At 45.2% G+C, this 17,304-nt stretch overlaps 1 long non-coding RNA gene across 2 annotated transcripts; it reads right to left on the bottom strand.

The window, feature by feature from the left end:
- Positions 1-5,318: 5,318 nt before the first annotated feature.
- On the bottom strand, positions 5,319-16,726 carry LOC123328255. 2 transcript variants are annotated; one of them, XR_006543085.2, is made up of 4 exons: positions 15,893-16,726; positions 11,584-11,706; positions 9,956-10,011; positions 5,319-6,125 (listed from the first exon to the last, which is right to left on the bottom strand). It is a non-coding gene; the product is annotated as an uncharacterized LOC123328255 (long non-coding RNA). The 2 variants fall into 2 exon arrangements; XR_006543084.2 differs by lacking the exon at positions 11,584-11,706 and having other exon boundaries at positions 15,893-16,702.
- Between the last annotated feature and the right edge of the window lie 578 nt (positions 16,727-17,304).

Here is a 17,304-nt window from a genome sequence, read left to right as displayed (position 1 = left end):
ACAGATAGCTGGAGATGTAGGGGACAAGCCGAAGGAAGACATCCCGGGGGCCAACTGCCTTCCTGAAATTCTGCTAGGATTATCTCTGGCATTTCAGTCTCAACATGCCCCAAAGGGGATTCAGGATCTTTCCATTTCACACTTCGAAATTTCCTATTTTGCTAAATGGCATCACCACTCCTGCAGTTAAGACTGATCAAAAACCAGGACATCGTGTTGACCCACTCCTCTCATGCCCAAGTCCCCCTAATTCTACCAATCAAAATTTCCCTTTTTTTGTGGGTTCTTAGTTCCACAACCAGAGATCAAACCCAGCCCCCCAGCAGTGGAAGCCCTGAGTCCTAACCCTGGACTCCCAGGGATTCTTCTAACCAAACGTTTTCTAACAGGGTTCTTGCTTCCAATTTATTTCTCATTGTGGTAAAGCACACATCAATATAAAATTTAGTGTTTTAACCAAAGTGTAAGTTTGGTGGCATTTAGCACAAAGTTGTGCAAGCATCATCATTACTTTGTTCTACATTTTTAGGGGTTTCCAAGTGTTTTCATATGTTTCATGATGAAAACATGTTTTCATCACCCTCACCCCTAAAGAAACCCCAGCCTCATTAAGCAACAGTTCTTATTCTCCCCTACCCTTGGCTCCTGGCAACCACTAATCTACTGCCTATGAATTTGTCTATTCCGGATATTTCATATAAATGAAATCATACAGTATGTGGCTTTTTGCATCTGGCTTCTCTCACTCAGCGTGATGTTTTCAAGGCCCATATGTGTTGCAGCACACATCAGTATGTGTTCCCTTTCACAGCCAAATAAATTCAAGTGTGTGCATATGCCGCATTTTGTTTAACCATTCATTCGTTGAGGGATGTTTGGATTGTTTCTACGTTTGACTATCGTGAATAGTATTGCTATGAACACTTTGTACAAGTGCACGTTATAACATCTGTTTTCAATTTGGGGGAGGATATGTATTGCTGAGTGGATTTGCTGGGTCATATGGTAATCTATGTTTAGCTTACTGGGGTACTGCCAAAATTTTTCTAAAGTTGCTGCACAATTTTACATTCCCACCAGAAATTGGAGGGTTCCAATTACTCCACATCTTCGTCACACACGTTCTTTTCTATTTTGTTTTAAGTATAGCCATCCTAAGGATTGTGAAGTGGCGTCTCCCTTCAGCTTCGATTTATAGTTCCCTAGTGATGAATGGCACTCAGCATCTTGTCATGTCTTGTGGCCATTTGTGTATCTTCTTTGGGGAAATGTCTATTCAAGTTATTTCCCATTTTCTCTTGGCCTGTTTGGTTTCTTGCTGTTGAGCTGTGAGAGTTCTTTATGTATTCTAGATAGCAGGCCCTTATCAGATCTATGTTGCTGTTCAGTCACTAAGTCCTGTCTGACTCTTTTGTTTGCCCATGGACTGTAGTCCACCAGACTCCTCCATCCATGGATTCTCCAGGCAAGAATACAGGACTGCATTGCCATTTCCTCCACCAAGGGATCTTATCCACCCAGGGATGGAACCCCAGTCTCCTGCATTGCAGGCAGATTCTTTACCACTAAGATGACTGTTGAGTATTTTCTCCATTCTGTGGGTTGTCTTTTTACTCTCTTAGTAGCCTCCTTTGATCTACAAAAGTTGTTAATTTTGATGAAGACTAATTTATTTATGCTTTTCTTTTGTTGCTTGTGCTTTTCTTGTCTTTTATCCACTTTTAAATCCTTTACCTCATGCATGGCTCAGCTGGTAAAGAATCCACCTGTAATGCGGGAGACCTGGGTTCAATCCCTGGGTTGGAAAGATCCCCTGGAGAAGGGAAAGGCTACCCACTCCAGTATTCTGGCCTGGAGAATTTCATGGACTACAGTCCATGGGGTCGCAAATAGTCAGACACGACTGACACAACTTTCACTTTCAGAGAAGAATAATATTTTAAATACTAAAATCTGACTGTCACTTTCCTGTTTAAACCTTCAATAGTTTCCCACTGTGATCAGGATAAAGTCCAAAATCCTCTCCATGGGCTACAGGGTTCTGCATAATTAGGTCCCTGTCTTTCTCTTTAACCTCACTTTTCCACATTTTTCCTCACTTTCTTTGCTGTCGTTTCTCAAGTATGCCAGGCCCTCTTTAGTCCTAACGCTAATGCTCCTGCCTGGGGAGGGTGTCCGCACCCATTCTGTACGGCTAATTTTGCTAATTCCAGTTCATCTTTCAGGTTCCGTGTCACCTCCTCAGGAAAGCCTTCCTTAAACCCCTGGCTCCAAGCGTGTTCCCACTTGTGAGAGATGGAGTTTTGGAAGCTGGATATTAAACAGCCATGATTAAAAATTGAATTATGTAAACACAATTAGATAAATTATATTAAAAATCAATGCAATAAACACTTGGAACTCTTGACATCCTAATTTCGCATTACATTTACTATTACCCTCTTGAGGCATTCTCTACATAGAAATAGAATGTAATGGTCTGCTATTGTGCATCCCGTCCCACCTTTTCCCTGGTGACAGGGATAGGCTTGAAATCCATCATGGTGGGAGTATTTGGCCAAAGGCTACAAACCGTGTGTGGTTTTTTGGAGAGCAAGTGTTAACATTTACCAGCATACCACCAGCAGTCAGATTTCCCATTACATGCTGACATGGCACTCTGAACTTGTCTGTGGTTTTTCTTTCCATGCTCGCACTCTTTTGGTTTTTTATTCATAAAAAATATTGCATTTCACCCCTGTGTTTCTCACAAGAGTGAACTCTATGAGGGAAGAACCAGGGTCCATAGTGTTCCCCTTTGATCTCCGTACCCCTAGCACTTAGCATACTTCTTGACACATGGTAAATAACTTTGTCAACAGATTGCCAACAAGGCCCAAGAAGAAAACTTCAATATTTTAAACATAGATGAATTGATGGCAGGGATTCACCTAGAAAAGTATGAAATGTTCAATTTCACTGACTGGCCTGTCCTGAGGATTTAAATACTGATGAACAGTCAATTACATTCAAAAGGCTAAAGCATTTCTTTGATGCCTTTTTCATTAAAAGAGAGCCCGTGATGGCCAAGGGCAATTTTCACCTGGCTCTCTGCACAGGCATACAACCCCTGTGTACTGGTTTTTCTAACGTGGTTTCCAACTTCATATGTCCAACTCTGCCTGTTTCCATGTAGTGTTCTCTTATTTTTTCACTGTTTTCTTATAAGAACATCAGTCGTATTGGATTAAGGACCCACCTTACTCCAGTAATGACCTACTCTTAACTAATTGCATCTGCAGAGACCCTATTTCCCCATAAGATCACATACAGAAGAACTGGGAGTCAGGACCTTACCGTATTTTTTTTGGAGACAGTTCAAAATAACACCTGCAAATGGCCCATTTCATATAGCACTTTCTCAGTGTGTTGCAACCAATTGAACCCAGCAGATTGCAATTCGAATATGCAGCTTCACACGATCAGCCTAGGCAGCTCTTTACTTCCTCTAGCTCCAGAATTTGCCTTCACTGTCAGAGGAAGGAGTTCCCAGAACCTCAAAATAACCCCAAGTCCAAATACAGTCATTATGTTTTGTTTGAGGGTTTAAATAAACCCACCCACAGGCCATCATTGCCAGGGATCAGAAGCTGGCATCAGGGCACAAAGCATACTTTCCAGCCCTTGGCTGGGATACCTGAGAAGAGGGAGCCAATATTTACACCAACTCTACATAAGCCTTGAAACATCAAAAGTGATCACCATCCTTAGGATGCAACCCGTGAACCAGGTGGCTGACATAGAGGGTGGCCCATCTGGGCTTCCCTGGTGGGAAGAATTGGTAAAGAACTCACCTGAAATGCTGGAGACCCAGGTTCGATCCCTGGGTCAGGGAAGATCCCCTGGAGAAGGAAATGGCAACCCACTCCTGTATTCTTGCCTGGGAAATGCCATCGACCTGGTAGGCTACTGTCTGTGTCTATGGGGTCACATGAGTCAGACACGACTTAGTGACTAACCCACCACCATCCTTTCCAGGTCATTTCTCAAATTATATCTCTACATTCCTCTGGGGATATATACTTTCAGTAGCCTTGGTATTGGAGAAGGCAATGGCAACCCACTCCAGTACTCTTGCCTGGAAAATCCCATGGATGGAGGAGCCTGGTAGGCTGCAGTCCATGGGGTTGCTAGGAGTCAGACACGACTGAGTGACGTCACTTTCACTTTTCACTTTCCTGAATTGGAGAAGGACATGGCGACCCACTCCAGTGTTCTTGCCTGGAGAATCCCAGGGACGGGGGAGCCTGGTGGGCTGCCGTCTATGGCGTCACGCAGAGTCGGACACGACTGAAGCAACTTAGCAGCAGCAGCAGCCTTGGTATAGATTTAGTGATTGTAGAGCTAGAAATATCCAGAAAAGCTCTGTTCCAAGCCTCTATTTTACAAAACCCAGAAGCCTAGAGAAATGGAGAGGTAGCCTCGGGTCATCAGGCTGGAGAGTGACAGACCTCTCAGCAGTGGCTCTCAAACTGGGCTGCATACTGGAATCACTTGGAAACTCTAATCCATACTGATATCTAGGTTCCCAGAGATCTAATGTGATGGGTCAGAAGTGCAGCCCAGGATTGGGGCTTATTTTAAGTTTTCCCTGGGTGATTTTAATGCACAGCCAAGATTGAGAATCACCAATGAACCTACCAGTCAATATCTTCTTTTAAGTGCTTCATTCCTGATCTTTTCAAAGAATCAACTTTAAGTTCTGATTTTCTCTATTCGTTGCCCATTTCCTGTTTATTTCATTGATTTCTCAACTTATTTCTTTTCTTCTGCTTATTTTGGGTTTAACGTGCCCTTCTTTTTTCAATTTCTTAAGGTAGAATGTAGAGCACTGATTTTAGACCTTTCTTTTTCCTCAGAAAATTTAATACTACAGATTCCCCTTAATGTACTGCTACAACGTGTGTGTCCCACACATGTTGATGTATGGGCTTTCATTTTCATTCTGTTCAAAATATTTCCAGGTTCTCTTGTGATTTCTTCTTTGACATCTTATTTAGAAATATGCTGCCTGATTTTCAAGTATTTAGGTTTTGCGGTCACATATCCTTCTGTTACTGATTTTAAGTTTAATTCTACTGAGCAGAGAATATGCTTTGTGTCATCTTGATCCTTTTAAATTCAGTGAGACTTGTTTTAATGCCCAGAATATGTACTACTTGAATATTCTATGTTCATTTGAAAAGAATGTGTACTCTACTGTTGGGTGGAATGTGCCATAAATGTCAATGAGGTCAAATCAGCTGAGAGTATTACAAACCTGTCTATATGCTGATTCATTTTCTACTTCATCTGTTCATTATTGAGAAAGAAGTATTAAACTCTTCAACAATAATTTTAACTTTGTCTACTCCTTGAAGTTCCAAAAGTTTTTGTTTCCTGTGTTTGGAAGCTATGTTATTGTGGGCCTACACACTTGGAATTGTTATGTTTTCTTGACAAATTGTTCCCTTTATCACTCTGAAATATCTTTTTGTCTGTGATAATATTCTTTGTTCGAAGGACATTATTTTATTTGAATATGATCCAATACAGCCACTCCAGCTTTCTCATGGTTAGTAATTGTATGGCCTACCTTTGTTATTTACTTTTAACCTTTTTGTTTTTATGTTGTAAGTAGGTTTCTTATAGACAGCCTATAGATGGGTTGTTTTATAAGTTTAAAGATTCTTTTGATGGCATGACAACACAATGACCCTCAGACAGCTGAAAGGCAGAACTCTGTTACTTTTAGGTCCAAAGGAGAACAGGCCAGGGCCACACAGGGCTCTACACTCAGGGTAATAGCAAACTGGAGCTACAGAAGACAGTTTTCAGAGAAGGCAATGGCACCCCACTCCAGTACTCCTGCCTGGAAAATCCCACGGATGGAGGAGCCTGGTCGGCTTCAGTCCATGGGGTCGCTGAGTCGGACATGACTGACGTGACTTAGCAGCTTAGCAGCAGCCAGTTTCTTCAGGGTCTAGGAGATGGGGATCTCAAACAGAGACTGCAGGAAGCCCCCAAACAATGCTGAAGGGAAGCTGCAGGGTTACAGCTGTGCAGCAGCCCAGAGACAAATCAGTGCAGGTCATGGAGAAGGATAACTGAGGGATTGTTAAAAAGGGGGGGAGAAGGGGAGGAGATCTTGTTATTTCCTTGATATGACTGTCCTGCAAAGAGCATGATTTAGCATGTTATTTAGAATTATGAAGGCAAATATGAAGAAATACAATGAGAAGATTTGAAAATGGTGGTTCTGGGTAGTGGGAATTGAAGATCAGGAGGACCTTGGGGAGGTGATTGTTACTTTTGTTTTAATCCTGTTTTTCTATTTGATTTTTAGGATTGTATCCATGTATGACTTCAATACAGAAAAAATGAAAGGGTAAGACGCCTAAATCAAAATTCACAAATACCAAGCCCCTTACTGGCACAAACTCTTCCCTGGTACCCTAAGGGGTGTGAGTGTGACTGCTGTGTGAGTGAAGTCAGAGCATGGGGCTTGCACTCCAAGCCAGCTCAGGTGCAGAGTTTGGTCTTCCCCCTGGCGGATCTGAACCTAATAGGGTTAGGGTTGCTAGACCGCCTGCAAACCGGCTTACCATGTGAGTCTCTGAGAGACTGTGGCAGAAGGCCAGTTCAGCAGTTTTCAGTTAGAAATAACAGCTGTCCAGGACACTTGGGGGCCTTCCTGGTGGTTCAGGTGGTAAACCATCTGCCTGCGATGCAGCAGACCTGGGTTCGATCCCTGGGTTGGGAAGATCCCCTGGAGAAAGCCATGGCAACTCTAGTACTCTTGCCTGGAAAATTCCATGGACGGAGGAGCCTGGTAGGCTACAGTCCATGGGGTCGCCAAGGACATGACTGAGCAACTTCACTTTCATTTTCACTTTTCAGGATGTTTGGGAATTCTTGTAGCAAGTCTGCTTCAAGAATTCCTCTTTAATAGGAAAACATACTCCGGAAGTCTAATAATATTCACAAGATTGCTTGATAAAGAGGAACTCAAAGTGAAGGGTGTTATACAGCCCTCAGAAATATATCAGTCAGACCACGACAGCCTGGTAAGTCACTCTGCTCCTTTAATAGCCACTGAAGTTCAGCAAACTTTTCTATAAAGGGTCATGTATTCAATGTTTTCAGCTTTGCAGACCATCTCTGCTGCAACCAGTCAACTCGAGGGTTACAGAGCAGCCACAGACGGTATGTAAATAGCGTGCGGTGGCCATGGTACAACAGAACTTTACCTGAATCCATGCAGATGCCAGCTGGCCTGCCTGCCAGAGCTCTGTCCCCTGAGAGGATGAGAGACTCACAGATTCTTATTCTCTGACTTCTCCTTTCTCTAACTGTCTTCATTCCAATAATCTCAGAGTGTCTTTAAACTCTGGAGAAGGAAATGGCAACCTAATCCAGTATCCTTGCCTGAGAAATCCCAAGGGACAGAGGAGTCAGGCTGGCTACCGTCCATGGGGTCACAAAAGAGTCGGACACAACTTCGCAACTAAAGAGAAACAGTGACCTAATTTTAGTTCTAAATGACAGCATCTGGGTTAGATTAAGGAATCATCATAAGGTCAATAGTGGATCAGCCTCCAAATCAGCCTGCCTCAAAATTATTTGGGGGATTTTTTCCACTGAGGGGATGGGACAGAGGAAAGTGGGTTCTCCTGTCTTTCAGAAGGGAAGTTCCTTGCTTCCTCCTGCCCTCTCCACATCCCTCCCCCCTCCTTCTTCCTTTCTTCTCCCTTCCCTCCCTCCTTTTAAGCCTCTGTAGTTTTCATCACCATTGTTGCTAGACTTTTTTTTTTCTTTATCTACATGGCATAAACATCTTTCTGAGATACGTCATTATAAGCAACCTGTGATATGGCGTGCATGCCCAGTCACTGAGTAGTGTCTGACTCTTTGTGACCCCACGGACTGTAGCCCACCAAGCCCCTCTGTCCGTAGAATAATTCTGGCAAGAATACTGGAGTGGGATGCCATTTCCTACTCCAGGGGATCTTCCTGACCCAGGGATCAAACTCCTGTCCCTTGCATCCTGCACTGGCAGGTGGGTTACTAACCACTGCACCATCTGAGAAGCCCCCTGTGATATGGCATAAAGATCTTTTTGAGATATATCATTAAAAGTGCCCTCTGAGATGTGTTTGCAGTGTTTGTGCTCATTGGGAGAAAAGGTTGCCAATATCAGGTGTGAACTAGGGTTGAGCTGGTTGTACAGCTGCTGAGCTGCTTTTGCAGTGATCAGGGCTCCATCTGTAAGGAGGCACCCAGCACACACTAAGGGGTGTCAGGCCAACCCTTGCTAAATTGCTTCTAGACCCTGCTTTGGCCTCCTGTGAGGGCATGATGCTATTCCTATATGATAAAGGAAAGTATTTCCCTCACCTCCTCAGAGTCACAGAGCCCAACACCCAAGGCCAGGCACATTTTCAGAGAAAAGGCAGAGGGCTGGATAATTCCGGCAAAGTAATTGCTTACTTGTCCTAATCCCCAGGTTTGATTCCACAAATCTGCTTGTCTAGGATTTTTATCCTGGGATTACCCATTGATATGATACTGAACCACTTATACTCCCTTTTAGAAATTCATGTCTTATTGATCCAGAGATCTGGCTTCTCAGCGGATCACCAGGTCCAATGAGAGTTATAAATTTGAAGAGGATTTTGGCCATTCATGTACTCATTAACAGGCTGGGTGCTCTGGAAAAAATAAAAAGTTCATCCTTTAGGAAAGAGTTTACACCCACTGTGTGTGCCAGGCATTGTTCTAAGTGGTGGAAATGTTGCTGTTAACAAGAATCTGTGCCTTTCTGTAGTGGGAGTGTGGTTCTTGGCAGTGCAGAGTGAGGGAACATACAAAATAAACACATCTGAGTCAGGTGGTGATGAGAGCTATTCAGAGAAATAAAACTCAACAAAAGGACAGGCATCTAGAGTTGGGAGGGGTTGGCAGGCTAGTTCGATGGGTGCTCAGGGAAGCCTTGCTTGGATATGGTGATGTCAGAGCAGATACTTCACTGCAGTGACAAAGGAACCATGTGGATACAAGGGGATGAGGGTTCCTGGCAGAGGAAACAGCGACTGCAAAGTCCCCAAGGGCTGACCAGTCTCAGCTGTACTCACGGGATTTCAGTTCATGAAGGTAACCACGTGATGACGTGGAAACAGTGATGCCATTGACAGAAGATTTCATTGCCTGAAGTTGCTGGGGGGATGGGGCATGCCACACCACGCAGGGCCAGTCAGGGAAGAATGAGGTGGGCTCAGAGGGGAGTGAGGGGAGAGCCTCACCACCAGAGCCTTGGATGGGGCTTCCACAGAAAAGGCAGGACCCGGCAGAAGAAACAGAGGAGGAGCGGCTAGTTTGAATAATGTAGCTGGGCTTTGGCTATAGAGGTGGTCCCTACCTGTTTGGTCACCGGCCCTGGGGTGATTTAGGGCCATGGAAATACTGGCTCGGTGTGTGAGGATTAGACTAGGAAGTGGTTCAGTGTGGGCTCTGGATCACAGCAAAGTGTAAACAACTTTGAGCTTTAGTTTGGTGCTGTGATGAATGGATGCCAAACAGACGGAGAATCTAAGAAGGGCTTCCCTGGTGGTCCAGTGGTTAAGAATCCACCTGCTGATGCAAGGGACACAGATTCGATCCCTGGTCCAGGAAGACCCACAATCCGTGGGGCAACTAAGCCTGTGGGCCACAGCTGCTGAAGCCCGCGTGGCCTAGCGCCCGTGCTCCACAACACGAGAAGCCCCACAACGAGCAGCCCCCACTCACCACAACTAGAGAAAGCCCGTCCATAGAGACAAAGACCCAGAGCAGCCAGAAATAAAATAAGTATAAAAGGTTTCAAAAGGAATCTACGGAAACTCAGAACACAATCACGTAGAGTCATGATAGCATAATCAGATCATGTTTAAATTCCTACCGTGGGAAAGCTGGATGCACCTCTGGAGAGTCAGGAATCCTTCCGGTCACCAGGACCTGTGTGACAGTAACAAAGATGAGCACTGACTGCCTGTACTCAGTTCTGAAGATTCCTACCGCTTCCGGTCTGATTTTAGACTCTATCTCTATGCGCATTCGTACAGCTGGTTACAAGTTTTATCTGACCATTCTTGGCATCATTTAGCATGTTTTGTTTTTCCTATTTTTTCCCCTGTTCCAAGTCCTATTTTGTTTCTCTTCCAAGACAAGTAACAGCAGAACTTGTAGCCAGGGACTTTCTAGAACAAGACCGATGATGACAAAGATGCCGGCAAGAGGCTGTTCTTTTTCATTTGTCATTAAGCTTTCATTTAATGGAAGAATGTATCATGAGATTCACACTCATATTAGGACAATTTAAAGGTTCATTTTGTGAACTTAAAGATGCTTCTTAAAAAATTAAAGATGTCTCTCACAGCCTGGCTGTCTGACCAGTTCTGGCTTTTGTTCATTTGTTTTCACCGCAATTAAAAACCACAGCAATTATTCAAATGCAAAGAACTGAAAGGACCTTGTCATTGTCTAAACCTTGGAAATGAACATTTTGCTTCCCATATGCTGCATTCTGGTTTACTCAATCTGCTGAAAGCAAAAAGGCCAAATAAACAATGTCTATATAGAGCTGCCTGAGTTCATATGACAAAGAAACATCAGTTGTAGGTTCAGTCACAGAAAGCTCCGAATTTCATTCACTTGGCAAATATTGATGGGACACTTACTGTGTGCCGGGTACATAAAGAGGATGTAGTGTTGAATGAAACAAATGTGGTCTCTGGCTTCATGCAACTCAGGTCTAGCGGGCGAAACATTTAAAAACGAAAAACGAACTTCGTCACATTCTGTGATATGTGCCAGAAAGGAAAAGAGGGGAATGTAACTTAGACTTGGAGATGGTGTCTAAGGAGGACTCTTTGAAGAAATATTATTTGATCTGGGGCTTAAAACATGTGAATAGGAATTTGTAGTTATCTATTACTCCCTGATGAAGTGAAGTGAAGTCGCTCAGTCGTGTCCGACTCTTTGCGACCCCATGGACTGTAGCATACTACACTCCTCCGTCCATGGGATACTCTCTGATAACCCATCCCAAACTGTATGACATAGAATACCATGTTATTATATTCAAAAGTTCTATAGGTCAGGATTTCAAACAAGACATGGTGATCATGACTTCTTTCTGCCCCACCATGTTTAGGGTCTGAGCCAGGGAAATGTGAGTGTCTGGGAGTAGCTCGAACACCTGGCGGGCGGGAATCATCTGCAGGCCACCTCACATACGTGGCTGGGGCTGAACAGTGGCTCCAAAGAAGTGGGCCAAGTCCTAGTCCCCCTTACCTGTGCACTTTGACCTTATTTGGGAAAAGGGTCTTTGTAGACACGATCACAGTTAAAGCTCTTGAGATGCTCTCATCCTGGGCTTAGGGTGAGCCCTGAAGCCAATAACTGGTGTCCTTTTATGAGAAAGGAGAAAACTGAGAGGAGAAGCACAGAGGGAAGGAGTATGAAGGTGGAGGCAGAGGTTGGGGTGATGTGTCGACAAGTCAGGGAACGTCAGCGATTGCCAGATACCTTTAGAAACTAGGACAGAGGAATGGAACAGACGCTCTCTTAAAGACGCAGCAGGCAGCAACACCTGTTAACACCATGACACCCGCTGACATCTTGATTTCCGACTTCCGGCAGGATTCAGAACTGGAAGGAAATGGATTTCTGTTGTCTTAACCCTCCATGTGGGTGGTAATTCATCATGGCGGCCACAGGAAACCAGTATAGGTGCCTGGGAGGGATGCCCCGAAGGATGCAGCAGTGCACGTGGCCTCTTCGCAGGGCTTTGGCTGCTCATAGGGTGGTGACTACTTTCTGTGATGGAGCTTCCTGAGAGCAAGTGTCCCAGGCCTACGAGATCAAGGCAGAAGCTGCAAGGTTTCCTCTTTCCCAGCCTCGAAAGTCCTGTTGAAATCACTTCCGGGACTTCGGGTAGCACAATGGTTAAGGCTCTGAGCTACCAACGCAGAGAGTGTGAGCTTGATCCCTGGCCAGGAAACCAGGACCCGCTTTGGTTGTAGGGTTAATGGCTCAGGCATGTCCAACTCTATGTGACCCCCTGGACTGTAGCCTGACAGGCTCCTCCGTCCATAGTATTTTCCAGACAAGAATACTGGAGTGGGTAGCCGTTTCTTTCTCCAGGGGATCTCCCTGACCCAGGAATCAAACCCACATCTCTTGGGTCTCCTGCACTGCAAGAAGATTCTTTACTACCTGAGCCACTTTGGCTGTGGGTGTGCTGCCCACCCCTCATCACTTCTGTCACTAGGCACAAGCCCAGCTAGATTCAAAGAGAGGGGATATAGACCCATCTCTCAATTAGAGGCGTGTCAGAGAATTTGTGACTACTTTCTAAAACCACCTGAAGGTGTAAGAAGCTGTGTGCCCCAGAGTAGTTGGGATCCGTACTGTCCATCCTGGCAGCTGCTAGTCACGTGTGATTGTCTAAATATAAATTAATCTAATCTTAGTTTCTCAGCCATACCAGCCACATTTCAAATACTCAGTGGTTACATGCAGCTAGTGTCTACCATGTTGGACAACACAGATTAAGAACATCTCTATCATTGGAGGAGTCCTATTGGGCAGCCCTGCCTTAGACTGAAGGGACAGCATGGGGCAAGGCTCTGAGTTGGAAAATAAATGAGCTTATAAACCAAACAGATAAAAAGCTGGCTGTAAGGGTAGGGTCTGCCGCCGTGTGCCCACTGGACACGCAGCTCATAGCAGGTCCTCACGAGGTATTTGTGTTACAAACAACACAGGCATAAGGCTGCAGTATTCCACGTGTCCTGCCAGAGAACAGTGGTATCAGATGAGACTGGACAAGCTGACAGGGTCAGATCACACAGGGCCTTTCTGACCCCTCTAAAGGGGGTTATATTTCATTCGAAGTGAAACAGAACTTGCCTGTAACTTATTTTGCATTGTGAATACTTATGAGAGGTCTAAAAAGAAGCAGATTTGTGGTTAGTTGATGCATTTGTTAGTAAAATGTTCTGCTACAAGAGACAGAAGTCCAAACTATCACAAAGGCTTCAGGAAATTAGAAGTCTGTTTCTTAGTTTATGTAAATGCCGGCTGCCGTTGTCAGCAGAGCTGCTCCAGGTCTTTGCTCACAGCCCTCCAACCCCCACCTTTGGCAGGGGTTCACCTCAATCTTTAAGTTGAAGTGTCCATAGATAAGAAAGGAAGCTACAGACGAAAAACCAGATGGAACCAGCTGGGACCAAGATGGCAATGAATCTGACCGCCAACAGACCTGAGTCTTATTAAACCTTGATTTTACTACATTAGCATATTAATTGACACACCTACCAGTGACCAGGTGGCTCAGTGGTGAAGAACCTCCTGCAGGAGACGCAAGAGATGCAGGTTTGATCCCTGGGTTGGGAAGATCCCCTGGAGGAGGAAATGGCAACCCACTCCAGTATTCTTGCCTGGGGAATCCCACAGACAGAGGAGCCTGGGGGAATATAGCAGCACCAGTGGCCATGATGGAACATTAAGGATCAAAAGAGGATAAAAAAAAAGGGTGGGGTGCAACCGACTCCCTAAGAGAAAGCCTTTCCTGGTAGATTAGTTCATATGCTTCCCCATTATTAGCCTCACTCCTTCTCCCTTTACTCTTTAAAATGAAATCTCTCTCACCAGGTGGGTGAGAAGTTGATCTGTGAACTTAGTTCATTTTCTCCATTCTTTGATCACTGAATAAAGCTTGTGCTGCATCCATCTCAGCTTCAATTATTATTTGGCTCTCAAACCCCGAAAGGAAAAAGAGCTCTTCCCTCCCAAGGCAGACAGCTTCAGCCAGGCTAGGGCCCGAGCAAGGTCCATAGGACTTAATTCAGCAACACTATGGTGACTCTGGAGAAGGCAATGGCACCCCACTCCACTACTCTTGCCTGGAAAATCCCATGGACGGAGGAGCCTGGTGGGCTGCGGTCCATGGGGTCGCTAAGAGTCGGACACGACTGAGCGACTTCACTTTCACTTTTCACTTTTATGCATTGGAAAAGGAAATGGCAACCCACTCCAGTGTTCTTGCCTGGAGAATCCCAGGGATGGGGGAGCCTGGTGGGCTGCCATCTATGGGGTCGCACAGAGTCGGACACGACTGAAGTGACTTAGCAGCAGCAGCAGCAGCATGGCAACTCTACAGTCATCAGGAACCCAGGCTATCGGTTGAGGCTTCCACCTCATTGTCTAGGATGTCTGCTTTGGACCAGCTATTAATCTGCTTGCCAGCCAGAATACAACAGAAAAGGGAAGATGGAGAGCTGTTGCCCTCATATCCAGGGCAAGCTCACTGCCTAATCTGTAACTTTGTTATATTTGCAAAAACCCTTTTCCCAAATGAGGTCATTCACAGTTATGGGGCTGAGGGCTTGGACACCTGCTTGATGTACATCCCATTGGCCAACACTTTGTCATATGACCACACCTATTTTGTGAGGAAGGCTGGGAAATACATGACCACACTCACTTTGCAAAGGAGGCTAGGAAATATAATCTTTCTTCCAGGGAGCATGTGCTCAGCTAAAGGAGAGTTCTGTTACTATGGAAGAAGCAGAGATAAGATGTGAACGGGCAGCAACTATCGGTCCCTGGCATCATTGTGGAACAGGAGGGAAGCGGGCAGGACACAACGTTTAAAAGAAAGACAAAGGCTGGTTAGAACTGACTAGGTCCAAGATGGTGGAAGATCTGACTTCCAGTAGACCTTAAGCCTCACTGTACACTCATTCAATGCATTAGCATGCTAAATGACACACCCACAGAGTCATGAGAGTTCTGAGGCTGTGAGCATTAAAAGCCCAAAATTGGGCAGTGGCTCAGCTCCTGGAAATTTCCTCCTCATTAGACTTTGAAATTACCCAGCCCATAATAACTAACCACCCTATATTTAAGGGCCTGTGCCTTCTGAGCTCACCCAGACTCTGTGCATAGACTGCGTCTCTCTCAAGGCCCTTCATGCCTATTGAGATGGACTGCGTTCTACCTATAGAATGTGTATCTCTCTAAATAAATCCACTTCTTATCACTTTGCTTCTCACCGAATTCTTTCTATGATGAGACATAAAGAACTTGAACTTCATTAAGTCCCGAGACCAGATGTGTCATCTCAATTCAGACAGTGGGTTCCAGTTCCACTCCGGGTTGTACAGTGTCAGTTGTATGCACATATGCATTTCCCCCTAGACTATGAGCTCCTTGGGGAGAGGGAACCCGTTTACCCTCAATCCCCAGCATTTAGCATGTAACAACCCATCAATGGTTACCATGTAACCAGCCTTTGTCTTTCTGTTAAATGTTGTGTCCTGCCTGCTTCCCTCCTGTTCCACAATGATGCCAGGGACCGATAGTTGCTGCCCGTTCACATCTTATCTCTGCTTCTTCCATAGTAACAGAACTTTCCTTTAGCTGAGCACATGCTCCCCGGAAGAAAAATTATATTTCCTAGCCTCCCTTGCAAAGTGAGTGTGGTCATGTATTTCCCAGCCCTCCTCACAAGGTAGGTGTGGTCATATGACAAAGTACAGTAACAACCCTGCCTGCTTGATTTTAAGGTTGTTTCCTAATTCCAGCATCTTTTTCAGAAAGACTTATTTCCTTGAAGCAGCACCGTCTTTTCCTCTCTACTTGTTGGAAGTATGAGGGGACGTTTCTCTAGTCTTCACCTTGAGAATCTGATGATGCTTCAGGAAATAAACAAAAGAATAGACATCCTCCCCTATAAGCACCTCCATCCCTCCCTCCCCCCCACCATTGGCTTTGGAATTTTCAAGTCTCAAATTAGCCCACTCTGAGCCTCCAACAATTTGTCACTTACGTTTGCAATGTTCCCACCGCTACTGGCTCCAGCTGTGGACTTGTGCTTCTGGTAGATTGAGATTCTCTGTATTTTCTCATCCCTCCAACTTTCAGGGTGATGGTTGCCTTGTGACCTCAGTTTTCTGAGGGATCTAGGAAGAAGTGTTGATTTTCAGGTCAACTTTTCTCTTTTTGAGATGAGGATTTGAGAAGTGGATGGATTGGTAAGGGGAAATGAAGAGAGAGTGACATCGAGGAGAGGCAAGAAGCACAGGCAACGAAGAGGCTTGAAAGCCAGGAGCCCCACCATCCTGTAACCATCGCACTTCTTCTATCTGGCCAGGGATTCATCCAACTGACCACCCAATATCTGCAGCTGCTTCAGTCTCCAAAGTGTTTTTCAACTCTGACTGTTCATTAGAATCAGCTGAGGAGCTTGTGTAACTCCCTGCACCTAAGTTCTCCCTAATTAGAAGCACATTAGGTGGCTCTCACTTGCTTCTAGGAGGTTAGGGGAGTTAGGTTTGATCCCTGGGTTGGGAAGATCCCCTGGAGAAGGGAATTGCAGCCCACTCCAGTATTCTTGTCTGGAGAATTCATGGACAAGTAGTCCACGGTGTCGCAAAGAGTAGGACACAACTGAGTGACTAACACTTTCACTTTAGGTAGCTCTAACATGCAATTGGTGCTGAGAACCAGTGATCTAGATTCTTGTTACTCGAAGAGTGGTCCACAGATCAGCAGTACTGGTATCGCCTGTTAGCTTGTTAGAAAGGCAGCATCTTGGGAGCTACCCTAGACTGGTGTGCATGGGTGCTCAGTGGCTCAGTCATGTCCAACTCTTTGCAACCCCATGGACTGCAGCCCACCAGGCTCCTCTGTCCATGGGATTCCCCAGGGAAGAATACTGGAGTGAGTTGCCATGCTCTCCTCCAAGGGATCTTCCCAACCCAGGGACTGAACCCACATCTCCTGCATCTCCTGCGCTGGCAGGTGGAATTTTTACCATGGAGCCAGCTGGGTAGCCCCATCCTAAAGCTACTGAATCAGAATTTGCATTTTAACAAGATCCTGGTGGGATTTGCATGCATATCAAAGTTTGAAAAGAAATGATGAGATAATCCTTCTATACCTCCACTTCCAGTTGTCCTCATGAAGCAGCCAGCTCCCTGGGAAGTGCCATATGAACTGGACATCCTACTGACCGTATCAGAGCAGTGGAGAAGTCCAAAGCAGCTGGGATAGATGGTGTGCCTGCTGTAATTCCCCAAGGGTAATATATTTGAAATGGACAGAATTAGATCTTCCAGCTGAGGGAGGTGCTTGGGCCCTTTAATCTGAAACACCAATGCTGGGTTCAGTAACTTCTGGGCCTACCAGAGTCAAATCACTCTAATTGAATATGTTATAGTTGAAGACCTGGGGTTAGCT

The sequence above is a fragment of the Bubalus bubalis genome, chromosome 11 (genome assembly GCF_019923935.1).
Source record: "Bubalus bubalis isolate 160015118507 breed Murrah chromosome 11, NDDB_SH_1, whole genome shotgun sequence".
Taxonomy (NCBI): Eukaryota; Metazoa; Chordata; class Mammalia; order Artiodactyla; family Bovidae; genus Bubalus; species Bubalus bubalis.
The sequence above is the reverse complement of the archived record's forward strand: the minus strand, read 5'-3'. Positions and strand labels throughout refer to the sequence as shown.